This window comes from Oncorhynchus tshawytscha, linkage group LG15 (assembly GCF_018296145.1).
Source record: "Oncorhynchus tshawytscha isolate Ot180627B linkage group LG15, Otsh_v2.0, whole genome shotgun sequence".
NCBI lineage: Eukaryota > Metazoa > Chordata > Actinopteri > Salmoniformes > Salmonidae > Oncorhynchus > Oncorhynchus tshawytscha.
This window is the reverse complement of record NC_056443.1, coordinates 19408021-19429650: the sequence shown is the minus strand read 5'-3', so window position 1 is coordinate 19429650 and position 21630 is coordinate 19408021. Positions and strand designations below refer to the sequence as shown.

General features: G+C 41.3%; 1 protein-coding gene across 4 annotated transcripts in view; it reads left to right on the top strand.

The window, feature by feature from the left end:
* The first annotated feature begins 1407 nt into the window (after positions 1–1407).
* ndrg2 (NDRG family member 2) overlaps positions 1408–21630 on the top strand; it is a 29958-nt gene continuing 9735 nt past the window's right edge. The window contains exon 1 of one of the 4 annotated variants that reach the window (XM_042298254.1): positions 1408–1882. The gene's annotated coding sequence lies outside the window, so the exon portion shown is untranslated. Of the gene's footprint in view, positions 1883–3102; positions 3233–12477; positions 12738–18207; positions 18319–21630 lie in introns of those variants that run through there. The other 3 variants (XM_042298255.1, XM_042298256.1, XM_042298257.1) reach the window with 3 other exon arrangements.

The window sequence follows — 21630 nt, the reverse complement described above, 5'->3', positions numbered from 1 at the left end:
ATGCTCTGACCCAAGAGTAATGGGAGGTGGTGGAAGAGGTGTGCAGAGTCCTGGAACCCTTTGAGCAGGTCACTGTGGAGATCAGAGGAGAGAGGTACAGTAAGCAGTTATTACTACATCATTATTTAATCCAGTATTATATATGTATATGAGCATTAGATGAGAATGTAGTATCCGTAGACAAAACATGAACTAATAAGTTACTGTTCTCTCTTTTCAGCTATGTGACAGCCTCAAAAATGATACCCCTGTGTAAGGGTCTGCTGCGAATCACAGCCAGCCGCCAGAGAGAAGCAAATGTAACCACAGGACATGTGACAGAGTTGATGGACACCCTATGTTCATCAATGGACAGAAAGTTCCACAGAATGGAATATAATCACGTGCTATCAGAAACCGCTGCACTTGACCCCTAGGTTTAAGAAGTTAGCCTTCAGTGGTGCCAGAGAGATTTATGAGCCTCTTCAAAGAATAACCTCAGCAGCAGGGAGGGACAGCCCCAGCAGTCAGCTGGCTCAGGCACCAGGGCAACAGGAAGAAGAGGGATCAGATGGAGCAGAAGCACCAGCAGTAGTGCCACAAACATCTGCTGTTTGGATGCTGTTTGACGAGAGAGCAACTGGGGATGCAACACAAAGGAATCCCTCAGCAGATGCCATAATGGAGGTCCGATCCTATTTGGAGGAGCCCCTCAAAGCCCAAAGATCTGCAGATCCTCTAGGCTGGTGGAAGAACAAGGCCTCTTTCTACCCACGGCTTACTAAAGTCATAACAGGGAGATTCTGCATTGTGGCCACATCCTTGAAAACGGGACAAATAATTACTGAGAGAAGAAACCGCAATCAGCCCCTCGAAAGTGAGGCAGCCTGCATTTCTGAAATGCAAATCTCTCATAAAAGCAAAATATGGTCAACATTGCTGTGTGCTGCTGGTTATAACATGGCAATAAAGAAGAGAGAGAAAAGAGGGACCAGTTTAATGTTTTAAGTGGGATGCTGCAGTTTTGCACATTGTTATTTATTTTTCTTTGATATGGTGCAATATTCTATTATTATGTTGTTCAGATTGTATTTGTTTTGAATTGTTACATTTATATGCACTTTGTTTATATACATTTAAAAAAGTCATACTTTAAATACACATGTGTAACAGCATCCATTTTTACATTTAGTTCAATTTGTGGGATGCTGTAGTTTTGCAAATTGTTATTTATTTTTCTTTGGCATGGTGCAATATTATATTATGCTGTTCAGGTTGTATTAAAGAGCCGTTTGGAAGCCAAAAGAGCCGGCTCTTTTTAGTGAGCTTAGACGAAGGAGCCGGTTCACTGAAAAGAGCCGGAATGCCCATCACTAACCAGAACCTTGGAATGCGTTCGCGTTTCGTTCCACAAGTAATTTCAACAACGGGCGCCTACCATAACCGAGAGGGGGGGAGCCGAGGGTGAGACGAAGAGTTTTCGCCAATATCACATCGCCATTTAGTCGTTAGATAACAGTTGTAGTTATCCGTTTAGGATACAGTCCTGCAGTTTGAAGCTTTTATTAAAATATATTCTAAATATTGGCAGCCTAACGGATATGCCTGATAACAACATAGTTGTCCTCCCCTAATATCATAGTAAAGTAACTTGTCGCTTGATTGACGGGTCCATATTATTGTAGGATTTTTCTTCCTACTGGAGAAAGGACTGTAAAAAAAAAACGATCAGCGAAAAATAAACGTGGACGAAAGTGAAATATCAAGAAAGACTGTCGGGAGCTTCCGACGAGGTACACGTGTGAAAAACAAGAAATAACTAAAGAAGAGACAGGAGTTGTGTCGTTTGCATATATTTTATAAATAAGTCCTTATTTTGGCTGAACATTTTTGTTAATTTAGGGTAAGTAGACTATTTTATTACATGTAATAGATGTTAATAACATTGTCTGTTGGTGTATTTTTTTCTCATGTTATTTTAGGCAAGTATTTTGTCTTAATTTTCAAATAACATATCAGCAATCGTGCAACAATGCAAGTAAAAAACAACCCGTTTAGGACAAGATTGGACAAAACTAGAACGTCTTGCAATTTATTCACCAAATTCAGATGTAGATGCATTTTTTTCAATTCTGTAAAAGTGTACATGGTGAGAATGTTACAGTTTGTTATGATCATTTGAGTTGTGACCCCAATCTTTACCCAGCTGAGTCAAACCATGCAATTGTCTAGTCTACTAAACATTGCAGTGTCTGGTCAAATCAAATCAAAGTTAATTTGTCGTTTACACAGATTGGCAGATGTTAACGTATGTGCAGCGAAATGCTTACGTTTCTAGCTCCATCTGTGCAGTAAGTGTCTAACAGTGCAATACTAATACACAAATACCCCCCCTCAAGAATGAAATGGTTTAGCAGACGCTCTGTATCATCACAAACAATGGGATAGGCATAAAAAAAATCACATTTTCACGACGGTTAATAGGTAAAGCCATTTTGTGGTGTGGGTGAGTGTGTTCCTGTGGTGCTGCAATTGATGGTCTTTGTTCATAGTTTTCACTCCCCAGACAGAACAGAAAACCCGATAAAACCAGACTGAAACCACTGGAAGCTTGTTTCCGAATACTGACATTGATTGAATTATACGAAATAAGCATGAACTTGAACTCTGAAGGGACATTAGCCTACTATATGCCCCCGCCCCCCTCTACCCCTTCCTCATATTCCAATCAGACGGTCTTGTTTTTTTAAATGTCAAAATGTTGGCCAAAATGTAAATCTATAGGCTTGTAACGGTGTTCAAGTCATATTGATATACCTTATGCGTTTGTATTTGTGTGTGTCTCGGGCTGGGAGATGGGGATCGACCCCAGGCTGCGAGGCTGTTGGTGCGCGCGAGCGCCACGGGGGAAATCTGTGTCAATGTCAAACGGAGGTGTGTCGCACAGCTCGCGTTTTCCGTACATTTCAAACATCTCAGATATGTAGGCTACAGCAAATAGCTTACAGTGCACACACAAACACACACACCTGGTTGTAAACATATTTATCATGTAAATATTGAGTGATTGTCATTCCAAGCAGTTTGTGGGTGGGGTGCTGAAGGTCCTTTTGGAGTGGCATATTTTAAGTAGGTCGTGTAGGTCTACCCTGCTATTATGGGACGTTAAGGCATTGGGAATCTCTACCAAGCCCACTACTGATGTCTCCAGTTTCCACTAATGGGGGATGTGTCTATTCTTATGCTGGCCATGGTATTTGAAATGGTGTTGTGTTGACTGTGCTATTGTATGTGTCTCCTTGAGTATCTTCACAATGTTAGGGTGCAGTGTGTCTCCTTTTGCTTTGACTGTGGTTGTCACTGAACAGTACAGTATTCCGCAATGGTACCCTATTCGCTACATGGTCGAGAATAATGCACTGTCTCTTCTTTAGCTCTATTGTTGACTGTGTCAGTGAGTTGACTGTGTGTGTCAGTATACAGCCTGTCCCTCCTTTAGTTGTGTTGGCTGTGCTATTGAGTTGATTGCGTTCTTTTAGCAGTGTGGACTGTGTCATCGAGTTGACTGTGTTGTCATTGTACAATATGCCCCTCCTTTAGCTGTTTCTTTTATCTGTGTTCACTGTGATAGTGAGTTGCTTGTGTTCTTATAGCTGTGTTGACTGTGTCAGTGAGTTGACTATTGCTGTGTTGACTGTGTTTGTGTGGTTGCTGTCAGTGAGCTGTCAGTATCCATGTACGATATGTCCCTCCTTTAGCTGTGTTGACTGTATCATTACAGTTCTACGGTATGTCTCTCCAGCTGTGTTGTTGACTGTATGAATGCAGTTTTACAGTGTCTCTCTAGCTGTGTTGTTGACTGTATGAATGCAGTTTTACAGTGTCTCTCTAGCTGTGTTGTTGACTGTATGAATGCAGTTTTACAGTGTCTCTCTAGCTGTGTTGTTGACTGTATGAATGCAGTTTTACAGTGTCTCTCTAGCTGTGTTGTTGACTGTATGAATGCAGTTTTACAGTATGTCTCTCTAGCCGTGTTGTTGACTGTATCAGTGAGTTGTCAGTCTCTATCCATGTACAGCATGTCTCTTTTAGCTGTGGCTCAGGGCCAGACACAGATAGGCCAGGCAGGACAATACTCTGTCTGTTCCCACACCGCCCTCACACACACACACAGCGCTCACAGCCGCTCAGCACAACCATATTTATAAACATCAAAACCCTCTGTGCTTCCCTCCCTCATTCATGTTTCTATCGCTGGGTCCATTTAGCTATGGGTGGTAGGGTGGTACCTTATGGTGTTTCGGTGGGAAGCCCTCAGATATGTGTGTGTGTGTGTGTGTGTGTGTGTGTGTGTGTGTCTGTGTGTAGGTGGGGTTGTGTGGAAGTGATGTGTGTGTGTGTGTGTGTGTGTGTGTGTGTGTGTGTGTGTGTGTGTGTGTGTGTGTGTGTGTGTGTGTGTGTGACAGAGGCTGGTTTAGTGCTGTAAGATATGTATTGTTTTTGGTGTGTGGGTGGATCCATTTTAGATTCCCAAATGTATAAAATGGTCTCTTTCACAACTCGTACTGACTCATGTTTTGCAACCGAGTCTCAACGAGCGATGTATTCCATTTTCAAATCAAAGGTTATTTGTCACGTGCACAGGATACAGCAGGTGTAAAAAGTACTGTGAAATGCTTACTTGCAAGCTCTTTCCCAACAATGCAATACTCAATATCAAAGTTAAGAAAGTAAGATAAATACAAACACACAACAAATAAAAACACACGAGAATGTATGCTATATACAGGGTCACTACCAGTACCATATCAATTTGCAGGGACACTTAGAAAATACCATCAAAATTTAACTAAGGTGATTTAATTTTTTAATTTGATTTAATTATTATTTAAAAAAAAATGTATCCAGTCTTGTCCCATCGCTGCAATATTCGGACTCGGGACAGGCGAAGGTCAAGACCTATGCATTCTCCAAAACACAATCAGCCAAGCCGCACTGCTTTTTGACACAACGCCCGCTTAACCCAGAAGCCAGCCACACCAATGTGTCAGGAAACACCGTACACCTGGCAACCGTGTCAGCATGCATTGTGCCTAGCCCACCACACTAGTGGACGATGGGACAAGAACATCCCTGCCGGCCAACCCCTCCCCTAATCCAGACGACGATGCTGGGACAATTTGTGTGCTGCCCCATGGGTCTCCTGGTCGCGGCCGGCTGCGCCTGGACTCGAACCGGGATCTCTAGTGGCACAGCTAGCCACACCACTGCGATGCAGTGCCTTAGACTACTGCACCACTCAGGAGTCCCACATTTGGTGATTTACAATACAACATAGGCTACTGTAATAATATCCATTAGTTACTGTATCTTTTATGGCTCTTCAGTCAGGCCACACAATCTGTTGTTGTGTACATGCACATCTCCTTTTCATTTACATGTGAATCTCTTCATTAGTTGTTCATTTAGAGGCTTCACTGGCAATTGGTGTCCATGACTACACACACACACACACACACACACATACACGCGCTGGCATGTGCGCACACTGGCGCACACGTCTGCTTGAATTAACAACATGAATGTAGATTTTTGCCATCCAGAACAACAACAACAACAACAACCACTCACTACCCCAACGCTTTGAACTAAAGCATTTTCAAATATATCTGGAAGTAAAATGGGTTTTGTTGGTGCATCTGCTAGTCAACAGACAGTAATGCAAAGTGACTTTGGGAAAGGGAGACTCCATCTTAATCAGAAAACAGTCATATGTTCCACATTTGGTCTTAGAAACAAGGTTAATGTCTTACTACTCACTATTTGCTACTTTTTATGCTCTCTGGTTTAGATGTCCAGATTTACTCTCAATGTATTGTCTCTGCATGTCACCTGCCCTATACTCCTGTAACAAACAGGGAATTGAACCCAGGTCTTCTGCCCAGCACAAGACTGTGTTAGCCCTCTAAGCTAAATTCCCATACTCTGAAAGGGGATCAAAAGGATAAAGTCAAGTCTAATGTCTTTCCCATCAGCCTTGTCATTGGCTACTGAACCAGCAGTCCATAATCCTAGCTCTCTGTAATTGAATGCTTTTCCTGTACAGTCAACAGTAGTGGTGCAACTTCAACATTTCAACATCATCAAATCCGCTACGCTTAGTCTAATACAGTGACAACTGAAAGATACCAAAAGTGATTTAATCCAATCAACATAAGCTAAATATGATTTGACCGTGGTTCTGATTTCTCTATATCTATATCTGTGTGTGTGTGTGTGTGTGTGTGTGTGTGTGTGTGTGTGTGTGTGTGTGTGTGTGTGTGTGTGTGTGTGTGTGTGTGTGTGTGTGTGCACTACCGGTCACATGTTTTTCTACTTGCACACACACACACACACACACACGCACTACCGGTAAAACATTTTTCTTTATTTTTACTATTTTCTACATTGTAGAATAATAGTGAAGACATCCAAACTATGAAATAACACATATGGAATCATATGGAATCATGTAGTAACCAAATCAAAGTGTATTTTATATTTGAGATTCTTCAAAAAGCATTCCTTTGCCTTGATTACAGTTTTGCACACTCTTGGCATTCTCTCAACCAGCTTCACCTGGAATGATTTTCCAACAGTCTTGAAGAAGTTCTAACATATGCTGAGCACTTGTTGGATGCCTTTCCTTCACTCTGCGGTCCGACTCATCCCAAACCATCTCAATTTGGTTGAGGTCAGGGGATTGTGGAGGCCAGGTCATCTGATTCAGCACTCCATCACTCTCCTTCTTGGTTAAATAGCTCTTACACAGCATTGAGGTGTGTTGGGTTATTGTCCTGCTGAAAAACAAATGATAGTCCCACTAAACCCAAACCAGAAGGGATGGCGTATCTCTGCAGAATGCTGTGGTTAAGTGTGCCTTGAATTCTAAATAATTCACAGACAGTGTCAGCAGCAAAGAACCCCCACACCATAACACCTCCGCCTCCATGCTTTACGGTGGGAACTACATATGCAGAGATCATCCGTTCACCCACACCGCATCTCACAAAGACACAGCGGTTGGAACCAGACCAAAGGACAAATTTCCACCGGTCTAATGTCCATTGCTCGTGTTTCTTGGCCCAAGCAAGTCTATTCTTCTTATTGGTGTCCTTTAGTAGTTTCTTTGCAGCAATTCAACCATGAAGGCCTGATTCACCCAGACTCCTCTGAACAGTTTATGTTGAGATGTGTCTCTTACTTGAACTCTGTGATGCATTTATTTGGGCTGCAATTTTTGGGGATGGTAACTCTAATGAACTTATCCTCTGCAGCAGCGGTAACTCTGTGTCTGCCATTCCTTTGGCGGTCCTCATGAGAGCCAGTTTCATCATAGCGCCTGATGGTTTTTGCGACTGCACTTGAAGAAACTTTTAAAGTTCTTGAAATGTTCCTGATTGACTGACCTTCATGTCTTAAAGTAATGATTTACTGTTGTTTCTCTTTGTTTATTTGAGCTGTTCTTGCTATAATATGGACTTGGACTTTTATCAAATAAGGCTATCTTCTTTATACACCCCTACGTTGTCACAACACAACTGATTGGCTCAAACGCATTAAGAAGGAAATAAATTCCACAAATTAACTTTGAAGAAGGCACACCTGTTAACTGAAATGCATTCCAGGTGACTACCCCATGAAGTTGGTTGAGAGAATGCTAAGAGTGTGTGTGTGTTTGTGTGTGTGCGTGCAAGTAGAAAAACATGTTGACTCATCCTATTTGATGAGAAACGGCAATGTCATCCTCCTCTCTTTCACGTTGACAAAACAGTCTGACTTTTTTAAAAATTTAACCTTTTTTAACTAGGCAAGTCAGTTAAGAACAAATTATTATTTACAATGACGACCTAAACCGGCCAATTGTCTGCCGCTCTATGGGACTCCCAATCGTGGCCGGATGTGATTCAGCCTGGATACAGTCAAAAGGTACACACTTTTATTTTCTATTGTCCTAGGCTACCTTGCCAAAATGCTTTCTCGCTAGCCTAACTTCCTTTCATTTGCAATGTTAACTAGTTAACATAAGCCTTCATAAGCCTAGCTACGTATTGAACTTCCATCCTGTCAGGCCAGGGGCACAATGTATGAATTTATGGTTGGATTAGAATCGCTGTTCTAATCATTGTCCAGTAAGGAGAATTAAGTAAAACCACAAGTCCAAATCCCTATCTCCATCCATGGCTAATTTAGGGATGGGCCAATTTTAGCTAGCTAGCTAGCTAGCCAGCCACTAGAGGACAACAAGAGAACGAGATGCAACAATTCAAGTTGTTTCTGTCAATGATGTATTGCTCTCGATGTGATGTGATTGGAGTGAAGCCAAATTCAAACTGGCTTCCCTTGACACTTTGTTTTGGTGTGCCAGGACCATTCACAGTTGAGCTCACTCAGTTTAGCTCAACACTGACCGGCTATTATTTTATACATTTGTTTTTCAAGGTAGGCCAAATTCTTGCTGGCTTCCCTTGCATTCAGTGCTACGGCCTGCAGCAATGTCAAACTCTTTTTGACCAGGCAGCATCAAATAGGTGGCCTACACATACAGAGACAGAAGGGTGCTGTTTCGCTCGCTCGGATGCCTTCTCCGGTGAGATGCATTCAGCCTCTTGCACATTGAAGAAACATTATGAAACACAGAGAGACGAAATATACATTATTTAATATTTGATTTCTTTATTTATTGGTACATTTTTTGGGGGGAAGCCTGGCTTCCCTTAGCATCCATGATACACACCACTGCCAGTCAATAACTAACAAGACCTGGCAGTAGATAACCGATAACCCATTGCAGTTGAGCATTTCTGAAATGTTGTTGTGATGCCACTGTCTGATGTAAGCTACAGTTGATTGGTAGATAACTGATTGAAGTTGTGGTTTGCACTACAGGTACATGGTTGGTATTGGACTTGGTGTCTTTGACTTCGTCACTGATAACCGAATAACATTATACAACTCTGATGTGCATTTGATTTGTAGAGATGTTTAAGGTATGATTCCTCTTGTTTTATTGTTTTAGATTCAAGTTTGCTATTCACACAGCGGGTAGGCGTTGGATTAATGTTGGCTTTGCTGACCTCCTCGTTGAAAACTGAATGCAGCCAAGACATCTTGCTGCTCCACGGTGGCCTCCTACAGTTACTGGTCATATCTTGATCAGCTCTTGCCTAGCGATATCCCCTAGCTTGAAGGTCAAATTTGTGTGTGTGCGTTGGGCGTAGGGGTGTGTGTGTGTGCAAGTGTTTGAGTGTGTAGTATTGTAGCACAGTGGTTATCCCTGATTTTAATCACTGTGAACTACTGAGTCATATTCATGAACAGGTGCACCATTATGATCTCAGAGAAAAACAGGGGGAAAAAACAGTGTAAAGAGTTGAGAGAAAAAGTTGGGAGAGAGAGGGGAGAGGAAAGAAAAACAGCTAGGAGAGCTTTGGCACCTCTTGTTATCTCCATGGTGGCTAGAGTTGCTCATTATTTTCCTTTAGAAATGTTATCCTTCTTTCTTTCTCTCGGTCTCTCTGCTTTTTCGCTCTCTGTTAGCCTCTTCTCAAAGTTATACTAGGGCCCTATAAAATCTGCGTTGAGGAACACGTGGATGGACGCACGGAATCCATACATTAAAACAGAGTTTAACAATATTCAGAAATGTGTTGAACTTAGTAGGGAATCAACTAAATGTATTGAAAATGAATGATCTGTTCATGTCTTATGATAAACTTGGGCAAATGTATTAGTATGCATCAGTGATTCATATTTCCTGCAACTTTCTGAAGAGCCAACAAGAATTCCCACTCTCTGTGTATGTGTGGTGCGCTAAGGGCTACCACTTTGTGTAGCTATTAGCGAAGATGCTAATGAAAAGTATTCTGTTAGATGGAAAGGCTTTTTTTTACCATCACATGTTTGCAAAAAAAACACCACTAAACAACAGCCTTGCTAGGTGTATACAGGAATTAAAGGTTAACTAAACCCCAAAATGTGTATATATAAAAAAAATCCCAGACCTCAAAAGTGGTCTCCTGATGTGGTTTAAGCATTGTTTTGGACTTAGAACATCCAATTGAGTTGTCTTTCTATTAAAAAAGTGTGATTCTGAGAGTGGAAAAACCTGGAAAAAACCCAGGGGAAACCAAAACCTGGAAAAACAAAAACGGAGAAAAAGGAATTTGGGTAAAACTTAATCAGGCAAAAAATATTAAAAATGTTATAGGGCCCTAGGCATACATGTTCAAAACCAAACAGATGTTTTACTGACACACATTCACACACAGAGATAAGCTTATTCATACACACAGTATTGGGAACAATAACAGCACATCAGTTGCTCATTTGGCTAACTACTTAAAACATGAATAAGACACCAGATCTTCTACTCCTACTATACATCATGGCTACAACAGCAAAAACAACCACAAAACAACAACATGTTGTTGCAGTGCAGAGCCTCGTCATGCAGTGCTTCCATGTATCATGTTCAGTTTCCTTGTGCAATGTTGTTTTAAGTACAGCACATAGCTATTGTTATGAACCCAATAACTAGCCTACAGATGTTGTTGCACTCGCTTTGTCACATTCCAAATTAATGTGTGCATTTATGTGAGAAATCAGCGTATGCGCCCATCAATTGTTAACTTGAGTAAAAGTAAAGATAACTTAATAGAAAATGACTCAATTAAAAGTGAAAGTCACCCAGAAAAATACTACTTCAGCAAAAGTCTGAAAGTATTTGGTTTAAAATATACTTACTGTAAGAATCAAAAGTAAATATAATTGCTAAAATATACTCAAGTACACTATATATACGAAAGTATGTAGACACCCTTTCAAATTTGAGGATTCGGCTATTTCAGCCACACCCGTTGCTGACAGGTGTATACAACCGAGCACACAGCCATGCAATCTCCATAGACAAACATTGGCAGTCGAATGGCCTTACTGAGAGCTCAGTAACTTTCAATGTGGCACTGTTGTAGGATGTCACCTTTCTAAACAAGTCAATTCGTCAAATTTCTGCCCTGCTAGAGCTTCCCTGGTCAACTGTAAGTGCTGTTATTTTGAAGTGGAAACTTCTAGGATTACCATGTGCAATGCCAAGCACCGGCTGGAGTGGTGTTAAGCTTGCCGCCATTGGAGCAGTGCAAACACGTTTTCTGGAGTGATGAATCACGCTTCACCATCTGGCATTCCGACGGACTCATCTGGGTTTGGTGGATGCCAGGATAACGCTACCTGCCCCAATGCATAGTGCCAACTGTAAAGTTTGGTGGAGGAGGGATAAGGGTGTGGGGCTGTTTTTCGTGGTTCAGGCTAGGCCCCTTAGTTCAATTGAAATGAAATCTGAACGCTACAGCATACAACAACATTCTAGAGAATTCTGTGCTTCCAACTTTGTGGCAACAGTTTGGAGAAGGCTCTTTCCTGTTTCAGCATGACATTGCCCCAGTGCACAAAGCAAGGTCCACACAGAAATGGTTTGTTGCGATCGGTGTGAAAGAACTTGACTGGTCTGCACGGAGCCCTAACCTCAACCCCATCGAACACCTTTTGGGATGATTTGGAACGTTGACTGCGAGCCAGGCCTAATCGGCCAACATCAGTGCCCGGCCTCACTAATGCTGTTGTGGCTGAATGGAAGCAAGTCCCCGCAGCAATGTTCCAACGTAGTAGAAAGCCTTACCAGTAGAGTGGAGGCTGTTATAGCTGCAAAGTGGGGACCAATTCCATATTAATTTTGGAATGAGATGTTCGACGAGCATGTACTTTTGGTCATGTAGTGTATCAAAAGTAAAAGAAGAAGTATAAACAATTCCAAATCCCTTATATTAAGGTAACCAGACAGCACCATTTTATTTGTATTTATTTGGTTACTGATAGCCAGAAATTACAAGGCAGAAGATGGCCAGGGATGTTTGTGAACTGGATCCTTGTCTGCTAAGCATTCAAAATGTAAATAATACTTTTGGGTGTCAGGGAAAACGTATGGGCTAAAAAGTACATGATTTTCTTTCGGAATGTAGTGGAGTAAAAGTAAAAATTTTCAAAAATATAAATAGTAATGTAAAGTACAGATACCCCCCAAAACTACTTAAGAAGTACTTTAAAGTATTTTTACTTACTTTACACCACTGTATGCACCTAGGTGTTTAATATGCATGTTCCCATGGAGAAGCAACATGGGAACACAACAACCTTGGTCGGCCAATCCCAGCGGATTATTATTTGTGCCATGATTCTTCAAACTGGGTGTATAATGTATTTTCCTACTTCACAGAAGAAGCTTTTTGAACATGTGAACTTTCATGTGCCTTAATAACAAAATTGTAAATATAAATAAAATGTGAAATCACAAAGCTGTTTAGCCACAGAAAAAAATACAGAATCTTGCCTAGCCATGATTGGTTGAGATAAGGAGGGGGCTGTGAGATTCGCGAGAAAGACAGATCATTCTGTCACTCAAGGCTTCTCTGTCAAATGACACTTCCTGCTCTCTGCTACTGCGGGTATTTGAAAGATCCATAGATTATTGGATTTACTCGTATTTTCACCATGGACAACATGCAATGTGTAGCTACAGCTTTCAATAACAGCGTTGGCCTGAATACAGCTGCTGGTATCGACACAGCCTTGTCTTCTGTGGCAAAAGCTTCTGGTTGAAGCCGAGTGGGAAGGATTATTTTGAAAGTGTTTCAGTCTGCCGTGAATCATCAATCCATACACGGGTAAGAGTCTACAGTTAAAATTGTGCATATGTTATTATGTGCATATGTTATTGGCTCAACTGCATCAAAAAGTAATTTTCATTGCTACCTAGTGTTAGCTAGCTAGACAGTTGCATACAGGTAACATACTAGCCAGTCAGCTAGCTGAGCTGGCCAATTGTATTCTTCTGTTAATGTTGATTGCTGGTGTGCTAACGTTAAGCTATGCTGATCTTCATCATGTTTGTCAGCCTGTCATGTTTAACTAGCTAGCGTACTGTAAATAACCACTGTGGTGCGAATGATAATCAATTAGCAAGATAATCAATCCCCATGTTAAGTGATAGGGATACATGCTAAGTTGGCTAGCTACCGAACCATAATGACATTATAGCTAAATAGCTAGCTATCTACAATAGATGATAGATTGCAAGGTAGTTTTTTTGCATGTTTTTTGCATGTGGTAATTATAAACTTACATGTTTTACAAATCTAGCTAGTTCTTAGTGTCTGCGTTGTAATAGTTTTGGCTGGAAGTAGGTTGTGTGTACAGGGTATTTTAGTACAGAGCTCTGTAGCAGTCAACAAGCAATAACAAACTAGAGGAGATTAATTCATTCATATTTTAAGCTATGTTTCTGGATTTTGTATTTCAGCATAATAACAACCTGCTCTCCACCACCAGTACAAGGAGATGAACAATGTGGTGAACAAGCAGTACTTTGGGTGTTTTGTAATCGGGTTTCAGCTGCAGTTCAACGCTGATGTCCTTCCTCCCAGAGATGTGCAAGCATCACCTGGACTGGACAAAATACAGCAAACATTTTTGAGAAGATCAGGACTTTTACAATGAAAAGGCCATCGACATTACATGGACATAAATATACTCGCAGGCTAGATTCCTTTGTTTATATCATATCATAGCATGACCTGAACCAAAGTCACACAAAGGATCTCATGATACAGGCCTAGGTCTAGATAGTGTTTTTACTTTTGTGTTTGTGTTTTTCATTTTTCCTAATTGTAGGCTACAATCTTTAGCACTAGACGTTAATAATAAAGTATTTTAATCTGAATCTTTTATTTGTTTTTTAAGCACTACCTTACTGCTTTAGCACATGAACGGCAGTCACATGTTCACATGTGAATTCTTTAAGAGATCTTAAGAGTGTCTAATGCTTAAGAGCGTGAACGATGCTAAATGGGCATAAACAAAGTGCACTAAACTACCTAACCTATTCCATAACACCTCCCCCAACAAGAAAATAAAATAAGAAATGTCACAGTCACATATCTATTTTTCTGAATTTCCATAAAACCTCCTTACCTGAAGAGACAATATGTCCAACATAAACACTAAAGCTGCAGTTACACAACCTGACTACAGAAACCCTCTACTCTGAGATAAGGTCATTCTCAAAACCGGAAACCAGTCAAAGTATTTGACTTTATCAAACCAAGGGATAGCCTGTAATCCCTCTGGTTTTAAACTGAGAGAACAAGTCCATTCACTCGTCCTATGGACAAGCACCATCTGATGTAGCCAGCGATGTGAGACTTGGAACAACCATCACCTGAGACAAGTGAACATCGACCGCGACTGCAGCAAACTCACTAGGAACACAATACATGTTCCCCAATGCCTTTTCCTCCAGCCCTGATCACTCACTGGAGGGTAACTGTTATCCTTATCACATTCCTCCACCTTAACAGGAGACACACTAGGTCAACATACAGCAGGAACTGTCAACTGCTCTTCAAGAACCGGAAATGACAAAAATCACTGGATCTGGCTCAGGGATGGGCAACTCGGGGGCCTGATTGGTGTCACAGTTTTGCCTCAGCTCCAGCTAACACACCTGTCTCCAATAATCAAGTAATAATGATCTTCAGTTTAGAATGGAATATGTTAAATCAACTGTGTTTGCTAGGGATGGGGGAAAAGTGTGACACCACTCCGGCTTCCGAGGACTGGAGTTGTCCAACCCTGGCAACCCTGATCTGGATTTTCCACCAAACTCACTTCTTCAAGTTCCTGATTCTCATCACAAGACACAGCCGTGTCACTCGTAAACCTCCCAGTGAATCCTCACTAACCTGAATTCATGACTGGGAAAAATCTCCTCCCTTTTATAGCTCAATTAGAATTGGGTCAGCTAAATCAAAACCTGACACCCAAACAACAATAGCGCAGGAGTGGGTGGCTAACTTCTGGACATCAGAACAGCAGTTACTTACCTAGAACTGGAAGAAGCTTTTTCCTTTAACGAGTCCGAGTATGACGCAAAGGATATACTGCTTTACCAGGAACAGGCCCAAATCCCTGTCATTTGCATGAAGAAAAGATGGAGAAAAAGGGGGCGGAGGGCGGGCTTCCTTCTGAGAATTCGTAGGCGAGTGAGTAAACGCCCACTGCCATCTATTCTATTGGCCAACGTAAAATCGAAAATCAAGATTATCCTACCAACGGGACATTAAAAACGGTAATATCTTATGTTTCACCAAGTCGTGGCTGAACGACGACCTGAATAATATAGAGCTGGTGGGATTTTCCATGCACCGCCAGAACAGAGAAGCTACGAGCGGTGGGGGTGTGTCTATTTGTCAATAACAGCTGGTGTGCGATGTCTAATATTAAAGAAGTCTCAAGGTATTGCTTGCCTGAGGTAGAGTACCTTATGATAAGCTGTAGACCACACTATCTATAGTTGAAGTCGGGAATGTTTACTTAATATACTGAGGTTGGAGTCATTAAAACTAGTTTTTCAACCTCTCCACAAATTTCTTGTTAACAAACTATAGTTTTGGCAAGTCGGTTAGGACATCTACTTTGTGAATGACACAAGTAATTTTTCAAACAATTGTTTATAGACAGATTATTTCACCTATAATTCACTGTATCACAATTCCAGTGGGTCAGAAGTTTACATGCACTAAGTTGACTGTGCCTTTAAACAGCTTGGAAAATTCCAGAAAATTATGTCATGGCTTTAGGAGCTTCTGATAGGCTAATTGACATCATTTGAGTCAATTGGAGGTCTACCTGTGGATGTATTTCAAGGCCTACCATCAAACTCAGTGCCTATTTGCTTGACATCATGGGAAAATCCAAAGAAATCAGCCAAGACCTCAGAAAAGAATTGTAGACCTCCACAAGTCTGGTTCATCCTTGGAGGCAATTTCCAAACACCTGAAGGTACCACGTTCATCTGTACAAACAATAGTATGCAAGTATAAACTCCATGGGACCACGCAGCCGTCATACCGCTCAGGAAGGAGACGCGTTCTGTCTCCTAGAGATGAACGTACTTTGGTGTGAAAAGTGCAAATCAATCCCAGAACAACAGCAAAGGACCTTGTGAAGATGCTGGAGGAAACCGGTGCAAAAGTATCTATATCCACAGTAAAACGAGTCCTATATCGACAACCTGAAAGGCTGCTCTGCAAGGAAGAAGCCACTGCTCAAAAACCTCCATAAAAAAGTCAGACTACAGTTTGCAAATGCACATGGGGACAAAGATCATACTTTTTGGAGAAATTTCCTCTGGTCTGGTAAAACAAAAATATAACTATTTGGCCATAATGACCATTGTTATGTTTGGAAGAAAAAGGGTGAGGTTTGCAAGCCGAAGAACACCATCCCAACCATGAAGCAGGGGGGTGGCAGAATCATATTGTAGTGGTGCTTTGCTGGAGGAGGGACTGGTGCACTTCACAAAATAGATGGCTTCATGAGGAACGAAAATTACGTGGCTATATTGAAGCAACATCTCAAGACATCAGTCAGGAAGTTAAAGCTTTGTCGCAAATGGGTCTTCCAAGTGGACAATGACCCCAAGCATACTCCCAAAGTTGTGTCAGAATGGCTTAAGGACAACGAAGTCAAGGTATTGGAGTGGCCATCACAAAGCCCTGACCTCAATCCTATAGAAAATGTGGGCAGAACTGAAAAAGCGTGTGCGAGCATTTCTGACGGCCAAAGCCATCAGCTGTCTTGCTAACTTGCACCTTGAAACTCACACTAGCGCTGCTGCCAACCTCACCTAGCATACTTGCTCGACACAAACTCGTGCAACAAACTTTCTCAGCAAATGCACAACCACACTGCCGAACCACACCAGTTCACAGCCATCTCCAACCACAAATGCTAACATCTGTTAACATTTATGACGGACGAGCTCCTATACAGTATGTTACGAACCCAATAACTAGCCTACGTATATTGTTGCCCTCGCAATTGTCTAGGGGTCCTAGGCCTCGTTACAGAGTCTGTAACCTGAATGGATGTGTGCATGTATTTGAGAAATCAGAGTATGCGCCAAAAGTGTTGAATGTACTGTGCCCAGAGAGACAGCAAACTTACCTTGGTCCATGGCCAGCTCTGTCTCTCTTGACCTCTTGGTTGGCCAGTCTAAGTAAGTTATTATTTGTTCAGATGGTGACAACACAAATATGTACAAAAAAGGGACACTACAAACAGGCAAGCCCAAACTAAAGATTCGAAACAAAATCAACCCGTGAGGGCCACCAAACCAACTCTGCACCTGATGTGCTTATCAACCAGGCTCAGCACTTGGACCAAGTTGCTGCTGCCCCCTGGGGGAATGAAGTGTGATACTACTAGTGCTGCCTAAACTACCTAACCTATTCCATAAGACTATGTATGATTAAATATGGTGCAGATCAGGTGTGGTACCACAAGAGTATTAGAGCATGATGCTGCTAGGCTCCAGGGTACTCTTGCAATTTAAACCATCAGCACCTCATGTTATGACTTACAATGTCTCTGCATAAAGCTTTCATAATGCATCTAGAAGCATCTGAACGGACTTCATACACATGACATAACAGCTACTTAAGCTACTTAACCCCTGAATACTTAGCCATTCGCCACGTCTCATGTTGCATACCCGTGAACACACACACAAACACGCACGCACGCACACACACCCACCACAACACATCGTTTAATATTTATCATCTCAACCTTTCAGCCTACATTCCAGATTTAGACTCCACTTTGTGTGTGTGTGTGTGTGTGTGTGTGTGTGTGTGTGTGTGTGTTTTTGTTTGGCGCTTGGGCAACAGAGAGAGAGAGGGGCCAAATGAGAGAGGGGAGCTCCTGCCAACATGGTTGTTTACCCTGTTTCCCTTTTCACTGGACGCTTGTTGTTGGATGGAGAGAGCGAGTCTGAGAGAGATGAAAAGGAAAAGAGAGGGAGTGAATGAGAGAGAAACGGAATAAAGATTGAGCGAGATGTGAATAGTAGGGGCAGTGTAATAGAAAGAGATTGACAAGAGACAGAGAAAGGTGAAGAGAGAGGGTGAGAGAGACAGAATGGAAAACAACAAAGAAAAACAGACAAAGCTAGTAAAGAGAGGAGAGAGGAGAGAAGTAGTGGGGAAAAGAGAGAGAGAGAGCTATACAGACAGAGACAAAACAGAGACAGAAGTAGAGAGACAACCGAGAGAACTAGAAAAGAAAGATATATTATTGAGAAAAAGAGGGAGAAATATATCAATGTGAACTGATTGTTATTCAGCTCATGTCCGACTGCAGGTGTGTTAGAGATGGATTGGCCTCTCAGAGGGGCACCGCAGGGTGAGTAGGCCACACACACACACACACACACACAGTAGTGTTAGCACTCAGCACAGGAACACAGTAACACTGGACACACCTCAGTGAGCAGCAGGATGTGAGCTATAGATCCTGAATATCCTGAAGCCACCCAGAAATAAGACATATGGAGAAAGTAATGTCCGACTCCACAACTGATATTCTACCACAGAGATTCACTTACTGTAACAGTGCTTTTTCATAGAAATAAGATGTATCTTCTATTTTATCACTTTAGGCCTGTAAGGATAGTGCAAGCTTTTAGAGCAGGTGTCCCTAATTCAGGTCCTTGAGGGGTCTGTAGAGTCCAGAGGTTTTCATGATGCTCTGTTGACTATGGCCTGTAGTTGGCAGTGTGTATGTTGCTGACTATAGACTAGGTGTCTAGAGTGGAGTGGAGTAGACTCTCTGGTCAGTCAGTCAATGATTGATCAATGAAGGGTGGACAGAGAACCAACAGAGACTACAAAGCAGATATAAAAGGCACTGACCTGTATTAGCCTTGCATCAGAGAAGGATTTTTTTTTTCATCTGTGTACTAAGAAAGATGCGTCTCTGTGTAAAGGATAGCGGCCAGAAGGATGTTTCCTCGGATAACTTGCTAATCCTTTAGCTATGCTTCTGTGTTTGTTATCAAATCCACTCATGATCATCTTCTATTCACAGAGCCAATAGAGAGAGCAGGGCTTGTGTTAATGAAAAAAAAGCTAAAAATATATATATATTAAAAATATCAAGTGTCTTAGAGAAAGAGTAACTGATCCTAGATCAGCACTCCTACTTATGAGGCACATGATGAATACAGGCCCATATCTGTGTCAATACTGTAACACTTAGTAGTCTCTGTAGTGCAATAAGTCTATCCATCAGTCACAGCAGGGAGGAAGAAAAATTGTTGACGTTTTGTAAAGTGATCCAAGACCGATTGATAGCAGTTCAAAGCTAGCAATCAATGCTCACTTGAAGTAGAGCGCTGAACTATGTTAATATCGAGAAATATCAGTGTATTTGATGGTGAATCCATGAGTTACTCTGATACTGTACCTCATACCTGGGTTGCATTTTCAGAACGATGAGATCTAAATCAATTATATAGAACAATAATGATTCTGTGTCAAGGGTAGAACTGTGGCAGTATCGAAATTTCATCAGCCGGTGATTGTCAAGCAAATAACTGTCGATCTCACGGTAATTGACCGTTAATTAACATGAACACATTTAGCATCTCCTGTCTTCCACACATAGCCTACAAGCCACTGATACAGACCATTGGAACATCTACACAGTAGTCTAATAAATCCATGTAATATAGCCTACACCTTCACAATAAATCCATTATTTATTTTAGACAGGTCTAAAGAAACATGATATGAAGAAAATGCAGTCTCGACATGAGTTGTCTTTATGTTTTGATATCACTATGCTATATGGATGTGGCTACACTAGTTCATTTAGCAGACACGATTTGGTTAGAATTATTTGATATTTTATAGTATGAAGAATAGAATTTAACAAAGCTGAATAAATAGAAAGTATATTTTCTCCAAACGAGGGAGTGTGCACATGCATCTATTCTGTGTTGAGTGATTAACAAAGAAATGGGTACTTCTAAATGCTTAATTTAGAGTTATTAATGTAACTTTAGTTGTGATACAAACGTAGGGCTATATGTTTTTATTTTTAATACATTGTAAGGCTGTATGATGCAGCTCTAATGATGATTTGAAAAAAGTTGCTTGAAAGGCATAAGCTCTGTTTGTTTTTTCTGCAGGCTGTACACACTTCATCAGTCTCTCATTCACAATTTGACAAGCACTTGATAATGCCTTGAATTTCCCAGGGCCATCCCCTTTGTGTGGCCGTAAATGCACCCTAAAAAAATCTGTGCCTTTTGCGTCCAGTGGCCGTTGTTCAATTCTCCCTGAGTACTGTGTGCTCTGAAGCACCTCTCACGCACATGGCTCTCCATCACGTGATCGGGTCATTCTCACAGGCTACAAGTGAAGACAGACACTTCGGGGATGCCCTGAATGCGTCTTTATCCAATTCCGAGGTGCATATTGAAGATATTGTAAGAACTGTCCACATTTACTTTTCATCAGCCAACAAGATGAGTAGGCCTAACGAACAGCAAAAGCACTAATCTATGTCAATCTACTATCCCCCATAGTACAAAAAGTTACCTATTCGGTGCGAGAAGTAAATATTCCAAATATAGTCTAGGACTGTTGTGGGATGCGATAGATCCCAAATTAATGCGACCACTTTTTTAAGCAATGAGGCTCAACAGATCAGAATTTAGCTTAAAATGTGATAAACTATTTGGCTATTTTTTCACATAAGCGCAGTAGGCTTAGGGGGAAAACACACCATTTTTAAAAGTGACTGCAAATGCGATTATGCATGTAATGCTTTTATTATAAAGGTGCATTTTTATGGTGAAATTGATCTTCCCCAAAATTGTAACTCACGCGATGCTTATGCCAGTTAGGCTACTATGATTCGCTGGGCATCATTCACAAGTGATAATATATCATTCACAAGTGATAGGCTAATATTGTTACCCATCAGACTATTGTTGATTTAATCTTGTCTTTACATATACTAAATAATATGTGTGAAATTTGTTTTGATTTAGAATGGACCATTTTAATGCACCTGTCTCGAAACGGGCAGGGGAAAAAATATATGTTATCTATGCACTTAAATAGTGAATGTAGGACACTTTTCCCGTAGTTCATTTTCATGAAAGCCAGGTATGCTATACTCCTGTTGTAAAGATAAGCAATGGGCTTATTAGTAGGAAAGTTGAGAAATAAATATAGTAGGCCTAGCCTATAGAAAGCTGATAGGACCTTCCTCTTTTTAGTAGAGGCCATCACTCTGTTTTCTCACGCAGTTGCATAGCCTATAGAAATATTGCGCATCATGAGCTCATGGGCTCTCATGAAGTGTTTGATTAGATTTTCAATTACTTTTGCATTGACGTCAGAGTGATTAGAGGGACAATAGAGTGCTGAGTTCCAGACAGTTAGCAAGTTTACTAATGACCAGCAGCAGCATCAAAGCTTGGAGAAGCCTAATTACCGTGACTAAACGGTCACGTGGAATTTGACTGCCTTCATGACTGGCGGTAATACGGTCACCGCAACAGCCATAGTCAAGGGTGATATGGAAACTTGACAGCGTACACCAAAATTGTATCTACAATGTTTAGAATGTTGCACCCTCCTAAACACAACCATGCCTCCTACCTAAGCCTCATGATTTTCAACCGAACATATTGAATGACAC